At 40.8% G+C, this 18095-nt stretch overlaps 42 non-coding genes across 42 annotated transcripts; all 42 read right to left on the bottom strand.

Moving 5' to 3' along the window:
• Nucleotides 1–40: 40 nt before the first annotated feature.
• Nucleotides 41–112, bottom strand: TRNAG-CCC (transfer RNA glycine (anticodon CCC)). The gene has a single exon. It is a non-coding gene; the product is annotated as a tRNA-Gly (tRNA).
• Nucleotides 113–381: 269 nt separating this feature from the next.
• On the bottom strand, nucleotides 382–453 carry TRNAG-UCC (transfer RNA glycine (anticodon UCC)). The gene has a single exon. It is a non-coding gene; the product is annotated as a tRNA-Gly (tRNA).
• A 443-nt stretch (nucleotides 454–896) lies between these two features.
• Nucleotides 897–968, bottom strand: TRNAG-UCC (transfer RNA glycine (anticodon UCC)). The gene has a single exon. It is a non-coding gene; the product is annotated as a tRNA-Gly (tRNA).
• A 102-nt stretch (nucleotides 969–1070) lies between these two features.
• TRNAG-CCC (transfer RNA glycine (anticodon CCC)) lies at nucleotides 1071–1142 on the bottom strand. Its single transcript has one exon. It is a non-coding gene; the product is annotated as a tRNA-Gly (tRNA).
• Nucleotides 1143–1411: 269 nt separating this feature from the next.
• Nucleotides 1412–1483, bottom strand: TRNAG-UCC (transfer RNA glycine (anticodon UCC)). The gene has a single exon. It is a non-coding gene; the product is annotated as a tRNA-Gly (tRNA).
• Nucleotides 1484–2421: 938 nt separating this feature from the next.
• Nucleotides 2422–2493, bottom strand: TRNAG-UCC (transfer RNA glycine (anticodon UCC)). The gene has a single exon. It is a non-coding gene; the product is annotated as a tRNA-Gly (tRNA).
• Nucleotides 2494–2595: 102 nt separating this feature from the next.
• On the bottom strand, nucleotides 2596–2667 carry TRNAG-CCC (transfer RNA glycine (anticodon CCC)). Its single transcript has one exon. It is a non-coding gene; the product is annotated as a tRNA-Gly (tRNA).
• A 269-nt stretch (nucleotides 2668–2936) lies between these two features.
• TRNAG-UCC (transfer RNA glycine (anticodon UCC)) lies at nucleotides 2937–3008 on the bottom strand. The gene has a single exon. It is a non-coding gene; the product is annotated as a tRNA-Gly (tRNA).
• Nucleotides 3009–3110: 102 nt separating this feature from the next.
• TRNAG-CCC (transfer RNA glycine (anticodon CCC)) lies at nucleotides 3111–3182 on the bottom strand. The gene has a single exon. It is a non-coding gene; the product is annotated as a tRNA-Gly (tRNA).
• A 774-nt stretch (nucleotides 3183–3956) lies between these two features.
• On the bottom strand, nucleotides 3957–4028 carry TRNAG-UCC (transfer RNA glycine (anticodon UCC)). The gene has a single exon. It is a non-coding gene; the product is annotated as a tRNA-Gly (tRNA).
• Nucleotides 4029–4130: 102 nt separating this feature from the next.
• Nucleotides 4131–4202, bottom strand: TRNAG-CCC (transfer RNA glycine (anticodon CCC)). Its single transcript has one exon. It is a non-coding gene; the product is annotated as a tRNA-Gly (tRNA).
• Nucleotides 4203–4976: 774 nt separating this feature from the next.
• Nucleotides 4977–5048, bottom strand: TRNAG-UCC (transfer RNA glycine (anticodon UCC)). Its single transcript has one exon. It is a non-coding gene; the product is annotated as a tRNA-Gly (tRNA).
• A 102-nt stretch (nucleotides 5049–5150) lies between these two features.
• Nucleotides 5151–5222, bottom strand: TRNAG-CCC (transfer RNA glycine (anticodon CCC)). Its single transcript has one exon. It is a non-coding gene; the product is annotated as a tRNA-Gly (tRNA).
• Nucleotides 5223–5491: 269 nt separating this feature from the next.
• On the bottom strand, nucleotides 5492–5563 carry TRNAG-UCC (transfer RNA glycine (anticodon UCC)). Its single transcript has one exon. It is a non-coding gene; the product is annotated as a tRNA-Gly (tRNA).
• Nucleotides 5564–7016: 1453 nt separating this feature from the next.
• Nucleotides 7017–7088, bottom strand: TRNAG-UCC (transfer RNA glycine (anticodon UCC)). The gene has a single exon. It is a non-coding gene; the product is annotated as a tRNA-Gly (tRNA).
• Nucleotides 7089–7190: 102 nt separating this feature from the next.
• Nucleotides 7191–7262, bottom strand: TRNAG-CCC (transfer RNA glycine (anticodon CCC)). The gene has a single exon. It is a non-coding gene; the product is annotated as a tRNA-Gly (tRNA).
• Nucleotides 7263–7704: 442 nt separating this feature from the next.
• TRNAG-CCC (transfer RNA glycine (anticodon CCC)) lies at nucleotides 7705–7776 on the bottom strand. The gene has a single exon. It is a non-coding gene; the product is annotated as a tRNA-Gly (tRNA).
• Nucleotides 7777–8045: 269 nt separating this feature from the next.
• TRNAG-UCC (transfer RNA glycine (anticodon UCC)) lies at nucleotides 8046–8117 on the bottom strand. The gene has a single exon. It is a non-coding gene; the product is annotated as a tRNA-Gly (tRNA).
• A 102-nt stretch (nucleotides 8118–8219) lies between these two features.
• On the bottom strand, nucleotides 8220–8291 carry TRNAG-CCC (transfer RNA glycine (anticodon CCC)). The gene has a single exon. It is a non-coding gene; the product is annotated as a tRNA-Gly (tRNA).
• Nucleotides 8292–8560: 269 nt separating this feature from the next.
• Nucleotides 8561–8632, bottom strand: TRNAG-UCC (transfer RNA glycine (anticodon UCC)). The gene has a single exon. It is a non-coding gene; the product is annotated as a tRNA-Gly (tRNA).
• A 443-nt stretch (nucleotides 8633–9075) lies between these two features.
• TRNAG-UCC (transfer RNA glycine (anticodon UCC)) lies at nucleotides 9076–9147 on the bottom strand. The gene has a single exon. It is a non-coding gene; the product is annotated as a tRNA-Gly (tRNA).
• A 102-nt stretch (nucleotides 9148–9249) lies between these two features.
• Nucleotides 9250–9321, bottom strand: TRNAG-CCC (transfer RNA glycine (anticodon CCC)). The gene has a single exon. It is a non-coding gene; the product is annotated as a tRNA-Gly (tRNA).
• Nucleotides 9322–10278: 957 nt separating this feature from the next.
• On the bottom strand, nucleotides 10279–10350 carry TRNAG-CCC (transfer RNA glycine (anticodon CCC)). Its single transcript has one exon. It is a non-coding gene; the product is annotated as a tRNA-Gly (tRNA).
• Nucleotides 10351–10619: 269 nt separating this feature from the next.
• On the bottom strand, nucleotides 10620–10691 carry TRNAG-UCC (transfer RNA glycine (anticodon UCC)). Its single transcript has one exon. It is a non-coding gene; the product is annotated as a tRNA-Gly (tRNA).
• Nucleotides 10692–10793: 102 nt separating this feature from the next.
• Nucleotides 10794–10865, bottom strand: TRNAG-CCC (transfer RNA glycine (anticodon CCC)). Its single transcript has one exon. It is a non-coding gene; the product is annotated as a tRNA-Gly (tRNA).
• A 269-nt stretch (nucleotides 10866–11134) lies between these two features.
• On the bottom strand, nucleotides 11135–11206 carry TRNAG-UCC (transfer RNA glycine (anticodon UCC)). Its single transcript has one exon. It is a non-coding gene; the product is annotated as a tRNA-Gly (tRNA).
• Nucleotides 11207–11812: 606 nt separating this feature from the next.
• On the bottom strand, nucleotides 11813–11884 carry TRNAG-CCC (transfer RNA glycine (anticodon CCC)). Its single transcript has one exon. It is a non-coding gene; the product is annotated as a tRNA-Gly (tRNA).
• A 269-nt stretch (nucleotides 11885–12153) lies between these two features.
• On the bottom strand, nucleotides 12154–12225 carry TRNAG-UCC (transfer RNA glycine (anticodon UCC)). The gene has a single exon. It is a non-coding gene; the product is annotated as a tRNA-Gly (tRNA).
• A 102-nt stretch (nucleotides 12226–12327) lies between these two features.
• TRNAG-CCC (transfer RNA glycine (anticodon CCC)) lies at nucleotides 12328–12399 on the bottom strand. The gene has a single exon. It is a non-coding gene; the product is annotated as a tRNA-Gly (tRNA).
• A 269-nt stretch (nucleotides 12400–12668) lies between these two features.
• On the bottom strand, nucleotides 12669–12740 carry TRNAG-UCC (transfer RNA glycine (anticodon UCC)). The gene has a single exon. It is a non-coding gene; the product is annotated as a tRNA-Gly (tRNA).
• A 432-nt stretch (nucleotides 12741–13172) lies between these two features.
• Nucleotides 13173–13244, bottom strand: TRNAG-UCC (transfer RNA glycine (anticodon UCC)). Its single transcript has one exon. It is a non-coding gene; the product is annotated as a tRNA-Gly (tRNA).
• Nucleotides 13245–13677: 433 nt separating this feature from the next.
• TRNAG-UCC (transfer RNA glycine (anticodon UCC)) lies at nucleotides 13678–13749 on the bottom strand. The gene has a single exon. It is a non-coding gene; the product is annotated as a tRNA-Gly (tRNA).
• Nucleotides 13750–13851: 102 nt separating this feature from the next.
• TRNAG-CCC (transfer RNA glycine (anticodon CCC)) lies at nucleotides 13852–13923 on the bottom strand. Its single transcript has one exon. It is a non-coding gene; the product is annotated as a tRNA-Gly (tRNA).
• A 269-nt stretch (nucleotides 13924–14192) lies between these two features.
• On the bottom strand, nucleotides 14193–14264 carry TRNAG-UCC (transfer RNA glycine (anticodon UCC)). Its single transcript has one exon. It is a non-coding gene; the product is annotated as a tRNA-Gly (tRNA).
• Nucleotides 14265–14697: 433 nt separating this feature from the next.
• On the bottom strand, nucleotides 14698–14769 carry TRNAG-UCC (transfer RNA glycine (anticodon UCC)). Its single transcript has one exon. It is a non-coding gene; the product is annotated as a tRNA-Gly (tRNA).
• Nucleotides 14770–14871: 102 nt separating this feature from the next.
• TRNAG-CCC (transfer RNA glycine (anticodon CCC)) lies at nucleotides 14872–14943 on the bottom strand. Its single transcript has one exon. It is a non-coding gene; the product is annotated as a tRNA-Gly (tRNA).
• A 1279-nt stretch (nucleotides 14944–16222) lies between these two features.
• On the bottom strand, nucleotides 16223–16294 carry TRNAG-UCC (transfer RNA glycine (anticodon UCC)). The gene has a single exon. It is a non-coding gene; the product is annotated as a tRNA-Gly (tRNA).
• A 102-nt stretch (nucleotides 16295–16396) lies between these two features.
• TRNAG-CCC (transfer RNA glycine (anticodon CCC)) lies at nucleotides 16397–16468 on the bottom strand. The gene has a single exon. It is a non-coding gene; the product is annotated as a tRNA-Gly (tRNA).
• Nucleotides 16469–16737: 269 nt separating this feature from the next.
• On the bottom strand, nucleotides 16738–16809 carry TRNAG-UCC (transfer RNA glycine (anticodon UCC)). The gene has a single exon. It is a non-coding gene; the product is annotated as a tRNA-Gly (tRNA).
• A 433-nt stretch (nucleotides 16810–17242) lies between these two features.
• TRNAG-UCC (transfer RNA glycine (anticodon UCC)) lies at nucleotides 17243–17314 on the bottom strand. The gene has a single exon. It is a non-coding gene; the product is annotated as a tRNA-Gly (tRNA).
• Nucleotides 17315–17416: 102 nt separating this feature from the next.
• Nucleotides 17417–17488, bottom strand: TRNAG-CCC (transfer RNA glycine (anticodon CCC)). The gene has a single exon. It is a non-coding gene; the product is annotated as a tRNA-Gly (tRNA).
• Nucleotides 17489–17931: 443 nt separating this feature from the next.
• On the bottom strand, nucleotides 17932–18003 carry TRNAG-CCC (transfer RNA glycine (anticodon CCC)). Its single transcript has one exon. It is a non-coding gene; the product is annotated as a tRNA-Gly (tRNA).
• Nucleotides 18004–18095: the final 92 nt, after the last annotated feature.

Genomic DNA, 18095 nt, shown 5'->3' on the forward strand with positions numbered 1-18095 from the left:
GTAAAAAGTAACATGTTGCAAAAAAACCCCCCATACCGCCTGCATTGGCCGGGAATCGAACCCGGGTCAATTGCTTGGGAAGCAACTATTCTCGCCACTATACCACCAATGCCTACCCCCACACTGAAAACGTGTGCTTTTGCTCATCAACTGTGCTAAGGTGTTACAAAAACAGCACCCTGGCACTTTTCTTATAATGCGCAGTAACCCTATTAAGTTTTTATCAACAACTGTAACGCGGCAAATAGTTAAGGTTAGACAGTTGAAAAGAAGCAGAGAAACTTTCTCTTCATTATTGTTATTTTAATTTTTAGTATTGCTAAATTGTGTGAAGAACAAACGAAAACCATGAGCCTTAAACAGAATAAAAGCATCACCAAATGCGTTGGCCGGGAATCGAACCCGGGTCAACTGCTTGGAAGGCAGCTATGCTCACCACTATACCACCAACGCTTCAACATGCACACGTTTTTTTACGTTTTCTGCCTCAGCACCATATTTTTTCATTCTTTTTAGTAAAAAGTAACATGTTGCAAAAAAACCCCCCATACCGCCTGCATTGGCCGGGAATCGAACCCGGGTCAATTGCTTGAGAAGCAACTATTCTCGCCACTATACCACCAATGTCTACCCCCACACTGAAAACGTGTGCTTTTGCTCATCAACTGTGCTAAGGTGTTACAAAAACAGCACCCTGGCACTTTTCTTATAATGCGCAGTAACCCTATTAAGTTTTCATCAACAACTGTAACGCGGCAAATAGTTAAGGTTAGACAGTTGAAAAGAAGCAGAGAAACTTTCTCTTCATTATTGTTATTTTAATTTTTAGTATTGCTAAATTGTGTGAAGAACAAACGAAAACCATGAGCCTTAAACAGAATAAAAGCATCACCAAATGCGTTGGCCGGGAATCGAACCCGGGTCAACTGCTTGGAAGGCAGCTATGCTCACCACTATACCACCAACGCTTGAACATGCACACGTTTTTTTACATTTTCTGCCTCAGCACCATATTTTTTCATTCTTTTTAGTAAAAAGTAACATGTTGCAAAAAAACCCCCCATACCGCCTGCATTGGCCGGGAATCGAACCCGGGTCAATTGCTTGGGAAGCAACTATTCTCGCCACTATACCACCAATGCCTACCCCCACACTGAAAACGTGTGCTTTTGCTCATCAACTGTGCTAAGGTGTTACAAAAACAGCACCCTGGCATTTTTCTTATAATGCGCAGTAACCCTACTAAGCTTTTATCAACAACTGTAACGCGGCAAATAGTTAAGGTGAGACAGTTGAAAAGAAGCAGAGAAACTTTCTCTTCATTATTGTTATTTTAATTTTCAGTATTGCTAAATTGTGTGAAGAACAAACGAAAACCATGAGCCTTAAACAGAATAAAAGCATCTCCAAATGCGTTGGCCGGGAATCGAACCCGGGTCAACTGCTTGGAAGGCAGCTATGCTCACCACTATACCACCAACGCTTGAACATGCACACGTTTTTTTACGTTTTCTGCCTCAGCATCATATTTTTTCATTCTTTTTAGTAAAAAGTAACATGTTGCAAAAAAAAACTCCATACCGCCTGCAATCGAACCCGGGTCAATTGCTTGGGAAGCAACTATTCTCGCCACTATACCACCAATGCCTACCCCCACACTGAAAACGTGTGCTTTTGCTCATCAACTGTGCTAAGGTGTTACAAAAACAGCACCCTGGCACTTTTCTTATAATGCGCAGTAACCCTACCAAGTTTTGATCAACAACTGTAACGCGGCAAATAGTTAAGGTTAGACAGTTGAAAAGAAGCAGAGAAACTTTCTCTTCATTATTGTTATTTTAATTTTTAGTATTGCTAAATTGTGTGAAGAACAAACGAAAACCATGAGCCTTAAACAGAATAAAAGCATCACCAAATGCGTTGGCCAGGAATCGAACCCGGGTCAACTGCTTGGAAGGCAGCTATGCTCACCACTATACCACCAACGCTTGAACATGCACACGTTTTTTTACATTTTCTGCCTCAGCATCATATTTTTTCATTCTTTTTAGTAAAAAGTAACATGTTGCAAAAAAAAACTCCATACCGCCTGCAATCGAACCCGGGTCAATTGCTTGGGAAGCAACTATTCTCGCCACTATACCACCAATGCCTACCCCCACACTGAAAACATGTGCTTTTGCTCATCAACTGTGCTAAGGTGTTACAAAAACAGCACCCTGGCATTTTTCTTATAATGCGCAGTAACCCTACTAAGCTTTTATCAACAACTGTAACGCGGCAAATAGTTAAGGTTAGACAGTTGAAAAGAAGCAGAGAAACTTTCTCTTCATTATTGTTATTTTAATTTTCAGTATTGCTAAATTGTGTGAAGAACAAACGAAAACCATGAGCCTTAAACAGAATAAAAGCATCACCAAATGCGTTGGCCGGGAATCGAACCCGGGTCAACTGCTTGGAAGGCAGCTATGCTCACCACTATACCACCAACGCTTGAACATGCACACGTTTTTTTACATTTTCTGCCTCAGCACCATATTTTTTCATTCTTTTTAGTAAAAAGTAACATGTTGCAAAAAAAACCCCCTTACCGCCTGCATTGGCCGGGAATCGAACCCGGGTCAATTGCTTGGGAAGCAACTATTCTCACCACTATACCACCAATGCCTACCCCCAGACTGAAAACGTGCGCTTTTGTTCATCAACTGTGCTAAGGTGTTACAAAAACAGCACCCTGGCACTTTTCTTATAATGCGCAGTAACCCTACTAAGCTTTTATCAACAACTGTAACGCGGCAAATAGTTAAGGTGAGACAGTTGAAAAGAAGCAGAGAAACTTTCTCTTCATTATTGTTATTTTAATTTTCAGTATTGCTAAATTGTGTGAAGAACAAACGAAAACCATGAGCCTTAAACAGAATAAAAGCATCACCAAATGCGTTGGCCGGGAATCGAACCCGGGTCAACTGCTTGGAAGGCAGCTATGCTCACCACTATACCACCAACGCTTGAACATGCACACGTTTTTTTACATTTTCTGCCTCAGCACCATATTTTTTCATTCTTTTTAGTAAAAAGTAACATGTTGCAAAAAAAACCCCCATACCGCCTGCATTGGCCGGGAATCGAACCCGGGTCAATTGCTTGGGAAGCAACTATTCTCGCCACTATACCACCAATGCCTACCCCCACACTGAAAACGTGTGCTGTTGCTCATCAACTGTGCTAAGGTGTTACAAAAACAGCACCCTGGCACTTTTCTTATAATGCGCAGTAACCCTACCAAGTTTTGATCAACAACTGTAACGCGGCAAATAGTTAAGGTTAGACAGTTGAAAAGAAGCAGAGAAACTTTCTCTTCATTATTGTTATTTTAATTTTTAGTATTGCTAAATTGTGTGAAGAACAAACGAAAACCATGAGCCTTAAACAGAATAAAAGCATCACCAAATGCGTTGGCCAGGAATCGAACCCGGGTCAACTGCTTGGAAGGCAGCTATGCTCACCACTATACCACCAACGCTTGAACATGCACACGTTTTTTTACATTTTCTGCCTCAGCATCATATTTTTTCATTCTTTTTAGTAAAAAGTAACATGTTGCAAAAAAAAACTCCATACCGCCTGCAATCGAACCCGGGTCAATTGCTTGGGAAGCAACTATTCTCGCCACTATACCACCAATGCCTACCCCCACACTGAAAACATGTGCTTTTGCTCATCAACTGTGCTAAGGTGTTACAAAAACAGCACCCTGGCATTTTTCTTATAATGCGCAGTAACCCTACTAAGCTTTTATCAACAACTGTAACGCGGCAAATAGTTAAGGTTAGACAGTTGAAAAGAAGCAGAGAAACTTTCTCTTCATTATTGTTATTTTAATTTTCAGTATTGCTAAATTGTGTGAAGAACAAACGAAAACCATGAGCCTTAAACAGAATAAAAGCATCACCAAATGCGTTGGCCGGGAATCGAACCCGGGTCAACTGCTTGGAAGGCAGCTATGCTCACCACTATACCACCAACGCTTGAACATGCACACGTTTTTTTACATTTTCTGCCTCAGCACCATATTTTTTCATTCTTTTTAGTAAAAAGTAACATGTTGCAAAAAAAACCCCCTTACCGCCTGCATTGGCCGGGAATCGAACCCGGGTCAATTGCTTGGGAAGCAACTATTCTCACCACTATACCACCAATGCCTACCCCCAGACTGAAAACGTGCGCTTTTGTTCATCAACTGTGCTAAGGTGTTACAAAAACAGCACCCTGGCACTTTTCTTATAATGCGCAGTAACCCTACCAAGTTTTGATCAACAACTGTAACGCGGCAAATAGTTAAGGTTAGACAGTTGAAAAGAAGCAGAGAAACTTTCTCTTCATTATTGTTATTTTAATTTTTAGTATTGCTAAATTGTGTGAAGAACAAACGAAAACCATGAGCCTTAAACAGAATAAAAGCATCACCAAATGCGTTGGCCAGGAATCGAACCCGGGTCAACTGCTTGGAAGGCAGCTATGCTCACCACTATACCACCAACGCTTGAACATGCACACGTTTTTTTACATTTTCTGCCTCAGCATCATATTTTTTCATTCTTTTTAGTAAAAAGTAACATGTTGCAAAAAAAAACTCCATACCGCCTGCAATCGAACCCGGGTCAATTGCTTGGGAAGCAACTATTCTCGCCACTATACCACCAATGCCTACCCCCACACTGAAAACATGTGCTTTTGCTCATCAACTGTGCTAAGGTGTTACAAAAACAGCACCCTGGCATTTTTCTTATAATGCGCAGTAACCCTACTAAGCTTTTATCAACAACTGTAACGCGGCAAATAGTTAAGGTTAGACAGTTGAAAAGAAGCAGAGAAACTTTCTCTTCATTATTGTTATTTTAATTTTTAGTATTGCTAAATTGTGTGAAGAACAAACGAAAACCATGAGCCTTAAACAGAATAAAAGCATCACCAAATGCGTTGGCCGGGAATCGAACCCGGGTCAACTGCTTGGAAGGCAGCTATGCTCACCACTATACCACCAACGCTTGAACATGCACACGTTTTTTTACATTTTCTGCCTCAGCACCATATTTTTTCATTCTTTTTAGTAAAAAGTAACATGTTGCAAAAAAAACCCCCATACCGCCTGCATTGGCCGGGAATCGAACCTGGGTCAATTGCTTGGGAAGCAACTATTCTCGCCACTATACCACCAATGCCTACCCCCACACTGAAAACGTGTGCTTTTGCTCATCAACTGTGCTAAGGTGTTACAAAAACAGCACCCTGGCACTTTTCTTATAATGCGCAGTAACCCTATTAAGTTTTTATCAACAACTGTAACGCGGCAAATAGTTAAGGTTAGACAGTTGAAAAGAAGCAGAGAAACTTTCTCTTCATTATTGTTATTTTAATTTTTAGTATTGCTAAATTGTGTGAAGACCAAACGAAAACCATGAGCCTTAATCAGAATAAAAGCATCACCAAATGCGTTGGCCGGGAATCGAACCCGGGTCAACTGCTTGGAAGGCAGCTATGCTCACCACTATACCACCAACGCTTGAACATGCACGCGTTTTTTTACATTTTCTGCCTCAGCACCATATTTTTTCATTCTTTTTAGTAAAAAGTAACATGTTGCAAAAAAACCCCCCATACCACCTGCATTGGCTGGGAATCGAACCCGGGTCAATTGCTTGGAAAGCAACTATTCTCGCCACTATACCACCAATGCCTACCCCCACACTGAAAACGTGTGCTTTTGCTCATCAACTGTGCTAAGGTGTTACAAAAACAGCACCCTGGCATTTTTCTTATAATGCGCAGTAACCCTACTAAGCTTTTATCAACAACTGTAACGCGGCAAATAGTTAAGGTTAGACAGTTGAAAAGAAGCAGAGAAACTTTCTCTTCATTATTGTTATTTTAATTTTTAGTATTGCTAAATTGTGTGAAGAACAAACGAAAACCATGAGCCTTAAACAGAATAAAAGCATCACCAAATGCGTTGGCTGGGAATCGAACCCGGGTCAACTGCTTGGAAGGCAGCTATGCTCACCACTATACCACCAACGCTTGAACATGCACACGTTTTTTTACGTTTTCTGCCTCAGCATCATATTTTTTCATTCTTTTTAGTAAAAAGTAACATGTTGCAAAAAAAAACTCCATACCGCCTGCAATCGAACCCGGGTCAATTGCTTGGGAAGCAACTATTCTCGCCACTATACCACCAATGCCTACCCCCACACTGAAAACGTGTGCTTTTGTTCATCAACTGTGCTAAGGTGTTACAAAAACAGCACCCTGGCATTTTTCTTATAATGCGCAGTAACCCTACTAAGCTTTTATCAACAACTGTAACGCGGCAAATAGTTAAGGTTAGACAGTTGAAAAGAAGCAGAGAAACTTTCTCTTCATTATTGTTATTTTAATTTTCAGTATTGCTAAATTGTGTGAAGAACAAACGAAAACCATGAGCCTTAAACAGAATAAAAGCATCACCAAATGCGTTGGCCGGGAATCGAACCCGGGTCAACTACTTGGAAGGCAGCAATGCTCACCACTATACCACCAACGCTTGAACATGCACACGTTTTTTTAAGTTTTCTGCCTCAGCATCATATTTTTTCATTCTTTTTAGTAAAAAGTAACATGTTGCAAAAAAAAACTCCATACCGCCTGCAATCGAACCCGGGTCAATTGCTTGGGAAGCAACTATTCTCGCCACTATACCACCAATGCCTACCCCCACACTGAAAACGTGTGCTTTTGCTCATCAACTGTGCTAAGGTGTTACAAAAACAGCACCCTGGCATTTTTCTTATAATGCGCAGTAACCCTACTAAGCTTTTATCAACAACTGTAACGCGGCAAATAGTTAAGGTTAGACAGTTGAAAAGAAGCAGAGAAACTTTCTCTTCATTATTGTTATTTTAATTTTCAGTATTGCTAAATTGTGTGAAGAACAAACGAAAACCATGAGCCTTAAACAGAATAAAAGCATCACCAAATGCGTTGGCCGGGAATCGAACCCGGGTCAACTGCTTGGAAGGCAGCTATGCTCACCACTATACCACCAACGCTTGAACATGCACACGTTTTTTTACATTTTCTTCCTCAGCACCATATTTTTTCATTCTTTTTAGTAAAAAGTAACATGTTGCAAAAAAAAACCCCATACCGCCTGCATTGGCCGGGATTCGAACCCGGGTCAATTGCTTGGGAAGCAACTATTCTCGCCACTATACCACCAATGCCTACCCCCACACTGAAAACGTGTGCTTTTGTTCATCAACTGTGCTAAGGTGTTACAAAAACAGCACCCTGGCACTTTTCTTATAATGCGCAGTAACCCTACTAAGTTTTTATCAACAACTGTAACGCGGCAAATAGTTAAGGTTAGACAGTTGAAAAGAAGCAGAGAAACTTTCTCTTCATTATTGTTATTTTAATTTTTAGTATTGCTAAATTGTGTGAAGAACAAACGAAAACCATGAGCCTTAAACAGAATAAAAGCATCACCAAATGCGTTGGCCGGGAAGCGAACCCGGGTCAACTGCTTGGAAGGCAGCTATGCTCACCACTATACCACCAACGCTTGAACATGCACACGTTTTTTTACATTTTCTGCCTCAGCACCATATTTTTTCATTCTTTTTAGTAAAAAGTAACATGTTGCAAAAAAACCCCCTTACCGCCTGCATTGGCCGGGAATCGAACCCGGGTCAATTGCTTGGGAAGCAACTATTCTCGCCACTATACCACCAATGCCTACCCCCACACTGAAAACGTGTGCTTTTGCTCATCAACTGTGCTAAGGTGTTACAAAAACAGCACCCTGGCATTTTTCTTATAATGCGCAGTAACCCTACTAAGCTTTTATCAACAACTGTAACGTGGCAAATAGTTAAGGTTAGACAGTTGAAAAGAAGCAGAGAAACTTTCTCTTCATTATTGTTATTTTAATTTTCAGTATTGCTAAATTGTGTGAAGAACAAACGAAAACCATGAGCCTTAAACAGAATAAAAGCATCACCAAATGCGTTGGCCGGGAATCGAACCCGGGTCAACTGCTTGGAAGGCAGCTATGCTCACCACTATACCACCAACGCTTGAACATGCACACGTTTTTTTACATTTTCGGCCTCAGCACCATATTTTTTCATTCTTTTTAGTAAAAAGTAACATGTTGCAAAAAAAAACCCCATACCGCCTGCATTGGCCGGGAATCGAACCCGGGTCAATTGCTTGGGAAGCAACTATTCTCGCCACTATACCACCAATGCCTACCCCCACACTGAAAACGTGTGCTTTTGTTCATCAACTGTGCTAAGGTGTTACAAAAACAGCACCCTTGCATTTTTCTTATAATGCGCAGTAACCCTACTAAGCTTTTATCAACAACTGTAACGCGGCAAATAGTTAAGGTTAGACAGTTGAAAAGAAGCAGAGAAACTTTCTCTTCATTATTGTTATTTTAATTTTTAGTATTGCTAAATTGTGTGAAGAACAAACGAAAACCATGAGCCTTAAACAGAATAAAAGCATCACCAAATGCGTTGGCCGGGAATCGAACCCGGGTCAACTGCTTGGAAGGCAGCTATGCTCACCACTATACCACCAACGCTTGAACATGCACACGTTTTTTTACATTTTCTTCCTCAGCACCATATTTTTTCATTCTTTTTAGTAAAAAGTAACATGTTGCAAAAAAACCCCCCATACCGCCTGCATTGGCCGGGAATTGAACCTGGGTCAATTGCTTGGGAAGCAACTATTCTCGCCACTATACCACCAATGCCTACCCCCACACTGAAAACGTGTGCTTTTGCTCATCAACTGTGCTAAGGTGTTACAAAAACAGCACCCTGGCACTTTTCTTATAATGCGCAGTAACCCTACTAAGTTTTTATCAACAACTGTAACGCGGCAAATAGTTAAGGTTAGACAGTTGAAAAGAAGCAGAGAAACTTTCTCTTCATTATTGTTATTTTAATTTTTAGTATTGCTAAATTGTGTGAAGAACAAACGAAAACCATGAGCCTTAAACAGAATAAAAGCATCACCAAATGCGTTGGCCGGGAATCGAACCCGGGTCAACTGCTTGGAAGGCAGCTATGCTTACCACTATACCACCAACGCTTGAACATGCACACGTTTTTTTACATTTTCTGCCTCAGCACCATATTTTTTCATTCTTTTTAGTAAAAAGTAACATTTTGCAAAAAAACCCCCCATAACGCCTGTATTGGCCGGGAATCGAACCCGGGTCAATTGCTTGGGAAGCAACTATTCTCGCCACTATACCACCAATGCCTACCCCCACACTGAAAACGTGTGCTTTTGCTCATCAACTGTGCTAAGGTGTTACAAAAACAGCACCCTGGCATTTTTCTTATAATGCGCAGTAACCCTACTAAGCTTTTATCAACAACTGTAACGCGGCAAATAGTTAAGGTTAGACAGTTGAAAAGAAGCAGAGAAACTTTCTCTTCATTATTGTTATTTTAATTTTCAGTATTGCTAAATTGTGTGAAGAACAAACGAAAACCATGAGCCTTAAACAGAATAAAAGCATCACCAAATGCGTTGGCCGGGAATCGAATCCGGGTCAACTGCTTGGAAGGCAGCTATGCTCACCACTATACCACCAACGCTTGAACATGCACACGTTTTTTTACATTTTCTGCCTCAGCACCATATTTTTTCATTCTTTTTAGTAAAAAGTAACATGTTGCAAAAAAACCCCCCATACCGCCTGCATTGGCCGGGAATCGAACCCGTGTCAATTGCTTGGAAAGCAACTATTCTCGCCACTATACCACAAATGCCTACCCCCACACTGAAAACGTGTGCTTTTGTTCATCAACTGTGCTAAGGTGTTACAAAAACAGCACCCTGGCACTTTTCTTATAATGCGCAGTAACCCTACTAAGTTTTTATCAACAACTGTAACGCGGCAAATAGTTAAGGTTAGACAGTTGAAAAGAAGCAGAGAAACTTTCTCTTCATTATTGTTATTTTAATTTTTAGTATTGCTAAATTGTGTGAAGAACAAACGAAAACCATGAGCCTTAAACAGAATAAAAGCATCACCAAATGCGTTGGCCGGGAAGCGAACCCGGGTCAACTGCTTGGAAGGCAGCTATGCTCACCACTATACCACCAACGCTTGAACATGCACACGTTTTTTTACATTTTCTGCCTCAGCACCATATTTTTTCATTCTTTTTAGTAAAAAGTAACATGTTGCAAAAAAACCCCCTTACCGCCTGCATTGGCCGGGAATCGAACCCGGGTCAATTGCTTGGGAAGCAACTATTCTCGCCACTATACCACCAATGCCTACCCCCACACTGAAAACGTGTGCTTTTGCTCATCAACTGTGCTAAGGTGTTACAAAAACAGCACCCTGGCATTTTTCTTATAATGCGCAGTAACCCTACTAAGCTTTTATCAACAACTGTAACGTGGCAAATAGTTAAGGTTAGACAGTTGAAAAGAAGCAGAGAAACTTTCTCTTCATTATTGTTATTTTAATTTTCAGTATTGCTAAATTGTGTGAAGAACAAACGAAAACCATGAGCCTTAAACAGAATAAAAGCATCACCAAATGCGTTGGCCGGGAATCGAACCCGGGTCAACTGCTTGGAAGGCAGCTATGCTCACCACTATACCACCAACGCTTGAACATGCACACGTTTTTTTACATTTTCGGCCTCAGCACCATATTTTTTCATTCTTTTTAGTAAAAAGTAACATGTTGCAAAAAAAAACCCCATACCGCCTGCATTGGCCGGGAATCGAACCCGGGTCAATTGCTTGGGAAGCAACTATTCTCGCCACTATACCACCAATGCCTACCCCCACACTGAAAACGTGTGCTTTTGTTCATCAACTGTGCTAAGGTGTTACAAAAACAGCACCCTTGCATTTTTCTTATAATGCGCAGTAACCCTACTAAGCTTTTATCAACAACTGTAACGCGGCAAATAGTTAAGGTTAGACAGTTGAAAAGAAGCAGAGAAACTTTCTCTTCATTATTGTTATTTTAATTTTCAGTATTGCTAAATTGTGTGAAGAACAAACGAAAACCATGAGCCTTAAACAGAATAAAAGCATCACCAAATGCGTTGGCCGGGAATCGAACCCGGGTCAACTGCTTGGAAGGCAGCTATGCTCACCACTATACCACCAACGCTTGAACATGCACACGTTTTTTTAAGTTTTCTGCCTCAGCATCATATTTTTTCATTCTTTTTAGTAAAAAGTAACATGTTGCAAAAAAAAACTCCATACCGCCTGCAATCGAACCCGGGTCAATTGCTTGGGAAGCAACTATTCTCGCCACTATACCACCAATGCCTACCCCCACACTGAAAACGTGTGCTTTTGTTCATCAACTGTGCTAAGGTGTTACAAAAACAGCACCCTGGCACTTTTCTTATAATGCGCAGTAACCCTACTAAGTTTTTATCAACAACTGTAACGCGGCAAATAGTTAAGGTTAGACAGTTGAAAAGAAGCAGAGAAACTTTCTCTTCATTATTGTTATTTTAATTTTTAGTATTGCTAAATTGTGTGAAGAACAAACGAAAACCATGAGCCTTAAACAGAATAAAAGCATCACCAAATGCGTTGGCCGGGAAGCGAACCCGGGTCAACTGCTTGGAAGGCAGCTATGCTCACCACTATACCACCAACGCTTGAACATGCACACGTTTTTTTACATTTTCTGCCTCAGCACCATATTTTTTCATTCTTTTTAGTAAAAAGTAACATGTTGCAAAAAAACCCCCTTACCGCCTGCATTGGCCGGGAATCGAACCCGGGTCAATTGCTTGGGAAGCAACTATTCTCGCCACTATACCACCAATGCCTACCCCCACACTGAAAACGTGTGCTTTTGCTCATCAACTGTGCTAAGGTGTTACAAAAACAGCACCCTGGCATTTTTCTTATAATGCGCAGTAACCCTACTAAGCTTTTATCAACAACTGTAACGTGGCAAATAGTTAAGGTTAGACAGTTGAAAAGAAGCAGAGAAACTTTCTCTTCATTATTGTTATTTTAATTTTCAGTATTGCTAAATTGTGTGAAGAACAAACGAAAACCATGAGCCTTAAACAGAATAAAAGCATCACCAAATGCGTTGGCCGGGAATCGAACCCGGGTCAACTGCTTGGAAGGCAGCTATGCTCACCACTATACCACCAACGCTTGAACATGCACACGTTTTTTTACATTTTCGGCCTCAGCACCATATTTTTTCATTCTTTTTAGTAAAAAGTAACATGTTGCAAAAAAAAACCCCATACCGCCTGCATTGGCCGGGAATCGAACCCGGGTCAATTGCTTGGGAAGCAACTATTCTCGCCACTATACCACCAATGCCTACCCCCACACTGAAAACGTGTGCTTTTGTTCATCAACTGTGCTAAGGTGTTACAAAAACAGCACCCTTGCATTTTTCTTATAATGCGCAGTAACCCTACTAAGCTTTTATCAACAACTGTAACGCGGCAAATAGTTAAGGTTAGACAGTTGAAAAGAAGCAGAGAAACTTTCTCTTCATTATTGTTATTTTAATTTTCAGTATTGCTAAATTGTGTGAAGAACAAACGAAAACCATGAGCCTTAAACAGAATAAAAGCATCACCAAATGCGTTGGCCGGGAATCGAACCCGGGTCAACTGCTTGGAAGGCAGCTATGCTCACCACTATACCACCAACGCTTGAACATGCACACGTTTTTTTAAGTTTTCTGCCTCAGCATCATATTTTTTCATTCTTTTTAGTAAAAAGTAACATGTTGCAAAAAAAAACTCCATACCGCCTGCAATCGAACCCGGGTCAATTGCTTGGGAAGCAACTATTCTCGCCACTATACCACCAATGCCTACCCCCACACTGAAAACGTGTGCTTTTGTTCATCAACTGTGCTAAGGTGTTACAAAAACAGCACCCTGGCACTTTTCTTATAATGCGCAGTAACCCTACTAAGCTTTTATCAACAACTGTAACGCGGCAAATAGTTAAGGTTAGACAGTTGAAAAGAAGCAGAGAAACTTTCTCTTCATTATTGTTATTTTAATTTTCAGTATTGCTAAATTGTGTGAAGAACAAACGAAAACCATGAGCCTTAAACAGAATAAAGCATCACCAAATGCGTTGGCCGGGAATCGAACCCGGGTCAACTGCTTGGAAGGCAGCTATGCTCACCACTATACCACCAACGCTTGAACATGCACACGTTTTTTTAAGTTTTCTGCCTCAGCATCATATTTTTTCATTCTTTTTAGTAAAAAGTAACATGTTGCAAAAAAAAACTCCATACCGCCTGCAATCGAACCCGGGTCAATTGCTTGGGAAGCAACTATTCTCGCCACTATACCACCAATGCCTACCCCCACACTGAAAACGTGTGCTTTTGCTCATCAACTGTGCTAAGGTGTTACAAAAACAGCACCCTGGCATTTTTCTTATAATGCGCAGTAACCCTACTAAGCTTTTATCAACAACTGTAACGCGGCAAATAGTTAAGGTTAGACAGTTGAAAAGAAGCAGAGAAACTTTCTCTTCATTATTGTTATTTTAATTTTCAGTATTGCTAAATTGTGTGAAGAACAAACGAAAACCATGAGCCTTAAACAGAATAAAAGCATCACCAAATGCGTTGGCCGGGAATCGAACCCGGGTCAACTGCTTGGAAGGCAGCTATGCTCACCACTATACCACCAACGCTTGAACATGCACACGTTTTTTTACATTTTCTGCCTCAGCACCATATTTTTTCATTCTTTTTAGTAAAAAGTAACATGTTGCAAAAAAAAAACCCATACCGCCTGCATTGGCCGGGATTCGAACCCGGGTCAATTGCTTGGGAAGCAACTATTCTCGCCACTATACCACCAATGCCTACCCCCACACTGAAAACGTGTGCTTTTGTTCATCAACTGTGCTAAGGTGTTACAAAAACAGCACCCTGGCACTTTTCTTATAATGCGCAGTAACCCTACTAAGTTTTTATCAACAACTGTAACGCGGCAAATAGTTAAGGTTAGACAGTTGAAAAGAAGCAGAGAAACTTTCTCTTCATTATTGTTATTTTAATTTTCAGTATTGCTAAATTGTGTGAAGAACAAACGAAAACCATGAGCCTTAAACAGAATAAAAGCATCACCAAATGCGTTGGCCGGGAATCGAACCCGGGTCAACTGCTTGGAAGGCAGCTATGCTCACCACTATACCACCAACGCTTGAACATGCACACGTTTTTTTAAGTTTTCTGCCTCAGCATCATATTTTTTCATTCTTTTTAGTAAAAAGTAACATGTTGCAAAAAAAAACTCCATACCGCCTGCAATCGAACCCGGGTCAATTGCTTGGGAAGCAACTATTCTCGCCACTATACCACCAATGCCTACCCCCACACTGAAAACGTGTGCTTTTGTTCATCAACTGTGCTAAGGTGTTACAAAAACAGCACCCTGGCACTTTTCTTATAATGCGCAGTAACCCTACTAAGTTTTTATCAACAACTGTAACGCGGCAAATAGTTAAGGTTAGACAGTTGAAAAGAAGCAGAGAAACTTTCTCTTCATTATTGTTATTTTAATTTTTAGTATTGCTAAATTGTGTGAAGAACAAACGAAAACCATGAGCCTTAAACAGAATAAAAGCATCACCAAATGCGTTGGCCGGGAATCGAACCCGGGTCAACTGCTTGGAAGGCAGCTATGCTCACCACTATACCACCAACGCTTGAACATGTACACGTTTTTTTACATTTTCTGCCTCAGCACCATATTTTTTCATTCTTTTTAGTAAAAAGTAACATGTTGCAAAAAAAACCCCCATACCGCCTGCATTGGCCGGGAATCGAACCTGGGTCAATTGCTTGGGAAGCAACTATTCTCGCCACTATACCACCAATGCCTACCCCCACACTGAAAACGTGTGCTTTTGCTCATCAACTGTGCTAAGGTGTTACAAAAACAGCACCCTGGCATTTTTCTTATAATGCGCAGTAACCCTACTAAGCTTTTATCAACAACTGTAACGCGGCAAATAGTTAAGGTTAGACAGTTGAAAAGAAGCAGAGAAACTTTCTCTTCATTATTGTTATTTTAATTTTCAGTATTGCTAAATTGTGTGAAGAACAAACGAAAACCATGAGCCTTAAACAGAATAAAAGCATCACCAAATGCGTTGGCCGGGAATCGAACCCGGGTCAACTGCTTGGAAGGCAGCTATGCTCACCACTATACCACCAATGCTTGAACATGCACACGTTTTTTTACATTTTCTGCCTCAGCACCATATTTTTTCATTCTTTTTAGTAAAAAGTAACATGTTGCAAAAAAAAACTCCATACCGCCTGCAATCGAACCCGGGTCAATTGCTTGGGAAGCAACTATTCTCGCCACTATACCACCAATGCCTACCCCCACACTGAAAACGTGTGCTTTTGCTCATCAACTGTGCTAAGGTGTTACAAAAACAGCACCCTGGCATTTTTCTTATAATGCGCAGTAACCCTACTAAGCTTTTATCAACAACTGTAACGCGGCAAATAGTTAAGGTTAGACAGTTGAAAAGAAGCAGAGAAACTTTCTCTTCATTATTGTTATTTTAATTTTCAGTATTGCTAAATTGTGTGAAGAACAAACGAAAACCATGAGCCTTAAACAGAATAAAAGCATCACCAAATGCGTTGGCCGGGAATCGAACCCGGGTCAACTGCTTGGAAGGCAGCTATGCTCACCACTATACCACCAATGCTTGAACATGCACACGTTTTTTTACATTTTCTGCCTCAGCACCATATTTTTTCATTCTTTTTAGTAAAAAGTAACATGTTGCAAAAAAAAACTCCATACCGCCTGCAATCGAACCCGGGTCAATTGCTTGGGAAGCAACTATTCTCGCCACTATACCACCAATGCCTACCCCCACACTGAAAACGTGTGCTTTTGCTCATCAACTGTGCTAAGGTGTTACAAAAACAGCACCCTGGCATTTTTCTTATAATGCGCAGTAACCCTACTAAGCTTTTATCAACAACTGTAACGCGGCAAATAGTTAAGGTTAGACAGTTGAAAAGAAGCAGAGAAACTTTCTCTTCATTATTGTTATTTTAATTTTCAGTATTGCTAAATTGTGTGAAGAACAAACGAAAACCATGAGCCTTAAACAGAATAAAAGCATCACCAAATGCGTTGGCCGGGAATCGAACCCGGGTCAACTGCTTGGAAGGCAGCTATGCTCACCACTATACCACCAACGCTTGAACATGCACACGTTTTTTTACATTTTCGGCCTCAGCACCATATTTTTTCATTCTTTTTAGTAAAAAGTAACATGTTGCAAAAAAAAAACCCATACCGCCTGCATTGGCCGGGATTCGAACCCGGGTCAATTGCTTGGGAAGCAACTATTCTCGCCACTATACCACCAATGCCTACCCCCACACTGAAAACGTGTGCTTTTGTTCATCAACTGTGCTAAGGTGTTACAAAAACAGCACCCTGGCACTTTTCTTATAATGCGCAGTAACCCTACTAAGTTTTTATCAACAACTGTAACGCGGCAAATAGTTAAGGTTAGACAGTTGAAAAGAAGCAGAGAAACTTTCTCTTCATTATTGTTATTTTAATTTTCAGTATTGCTAAATTGTGTGAAGAACAAACGAAAACCATGAGCCTTAAACAGAATAAAAGCATCACCAAATGCGTTGGCCGGGAATCGAACCCGGGTCAACTGCTTGGAAGGCAGCTATGCTCACCACTATACCACCAACGCTTGAACATGCACACGTTTTTTTAAGTTTTCTGCCTCAGCATCATATTTTTTCATTCTTTTTAGTAAAAAGTAACATGTTGCAAAAAAAAACTCCATACCGCCTGCAATCGAACCCGGGTCAATTGCTTGGGAAGCAACTATTCTCGCCACTATACCACCAATGCCTACCCCCACACTGAAAACGTGTGCTTTTGTTCATCAACTGTGCTAAGGTGTTACAAAAACAGCACCCTGGCACTTTTCTTATAATGCGCAGTAACCCTACTAAGTTTTTATCAACAACTGTAACGCGGCAAATAGTTAAGGTTAGACAGTTGAAAAGAAGCAGAGAAACTTTCTCTTCATTATTGTTATTTTAATTTTTAGTATTGCTAAATTGTGTGAAGAACAAACGAAAACCATGAGCCTTAAACAGAATAAAAGCATCACCAAATGCGTTGGCCGGGAATCGAACCCGGGTCAACTGCTTGGAAGGCAGCTATGCTCACCACTATACCACCAACGCTTGAACATGTACACGTTTTTTTACATTTTCTGCCTCAGCACCATATTTTTTCATTCTTTTTAGTAAAAAGTAACATGTTGCAAAAAAAACCCCCATACCGCCTGCATTGGCCGGGAATCGAACCTGGGTCAATTGCTTGGGAAGCAACTATTCTCGCCACTATACCACCAATGCCTACCCCCACACTGAAAACGTGTGCTTTTGCTCATCAACTGTGCTAAGGTGTTACAAAAACAGCACCCTGGCATTTTTCTTATAATGCGCAGTAACCCTACTAAGCTTTTATCAACAACTGTAACGCGGCAAATAGTTAAGGTTAGACAGTTGAAAAGAAGCAGAGAAACTTTCTCTTCATTATTGTTATTTCAATTTTCAGTATTGCTAAATTGTGTGAAGAACAAACGAAAACCATGAGCCTTAAACAGAATAAAAGCATCACCAAATGCGTTGGCCGGGAATCGAACCCGGGTCAACTGCTTGGAAGGCAGCTATGCTCACCACTATACCACCAATGCTTGAACATGCACACGTTTTTTTACATTTTCTGCCTCAGCACCATATTTTTTCATTCTTTTTAGTAAAAAGTAACATGTTGCAAAAAAACCCCCCATAACGCCTGTATTGGCCGGGAATCGAACCCGGGTCAATTGCTTGGGAAGCAACTATTCTCGCCACTATACCACCAATGCCTACCCCCACACTGAAAACGTGTGCTTTTGCTCATCAACTGTGCTAAGGTGTTACAAAAACAGCACCCTGGCATTTTTCTTATAATGCGCAG

This window comes from Anomaloglossus baeobatrachus, unplaced genomic scaffold, assembly GCF_048569485.1.
Source record: "Anomaloglossus baeobatrachus isolate aAnoBae1 unplaced genomic scaffold, aAnoBae1.hap1 Scaffold_4170, whole genome shotgun sequence".
NCBI lineage: Eukaryota > Metazoa > Chordata > Amphibia > Anura > Aromobatidae > Anomaloglossus > Anomaloglossus baeobatrachus.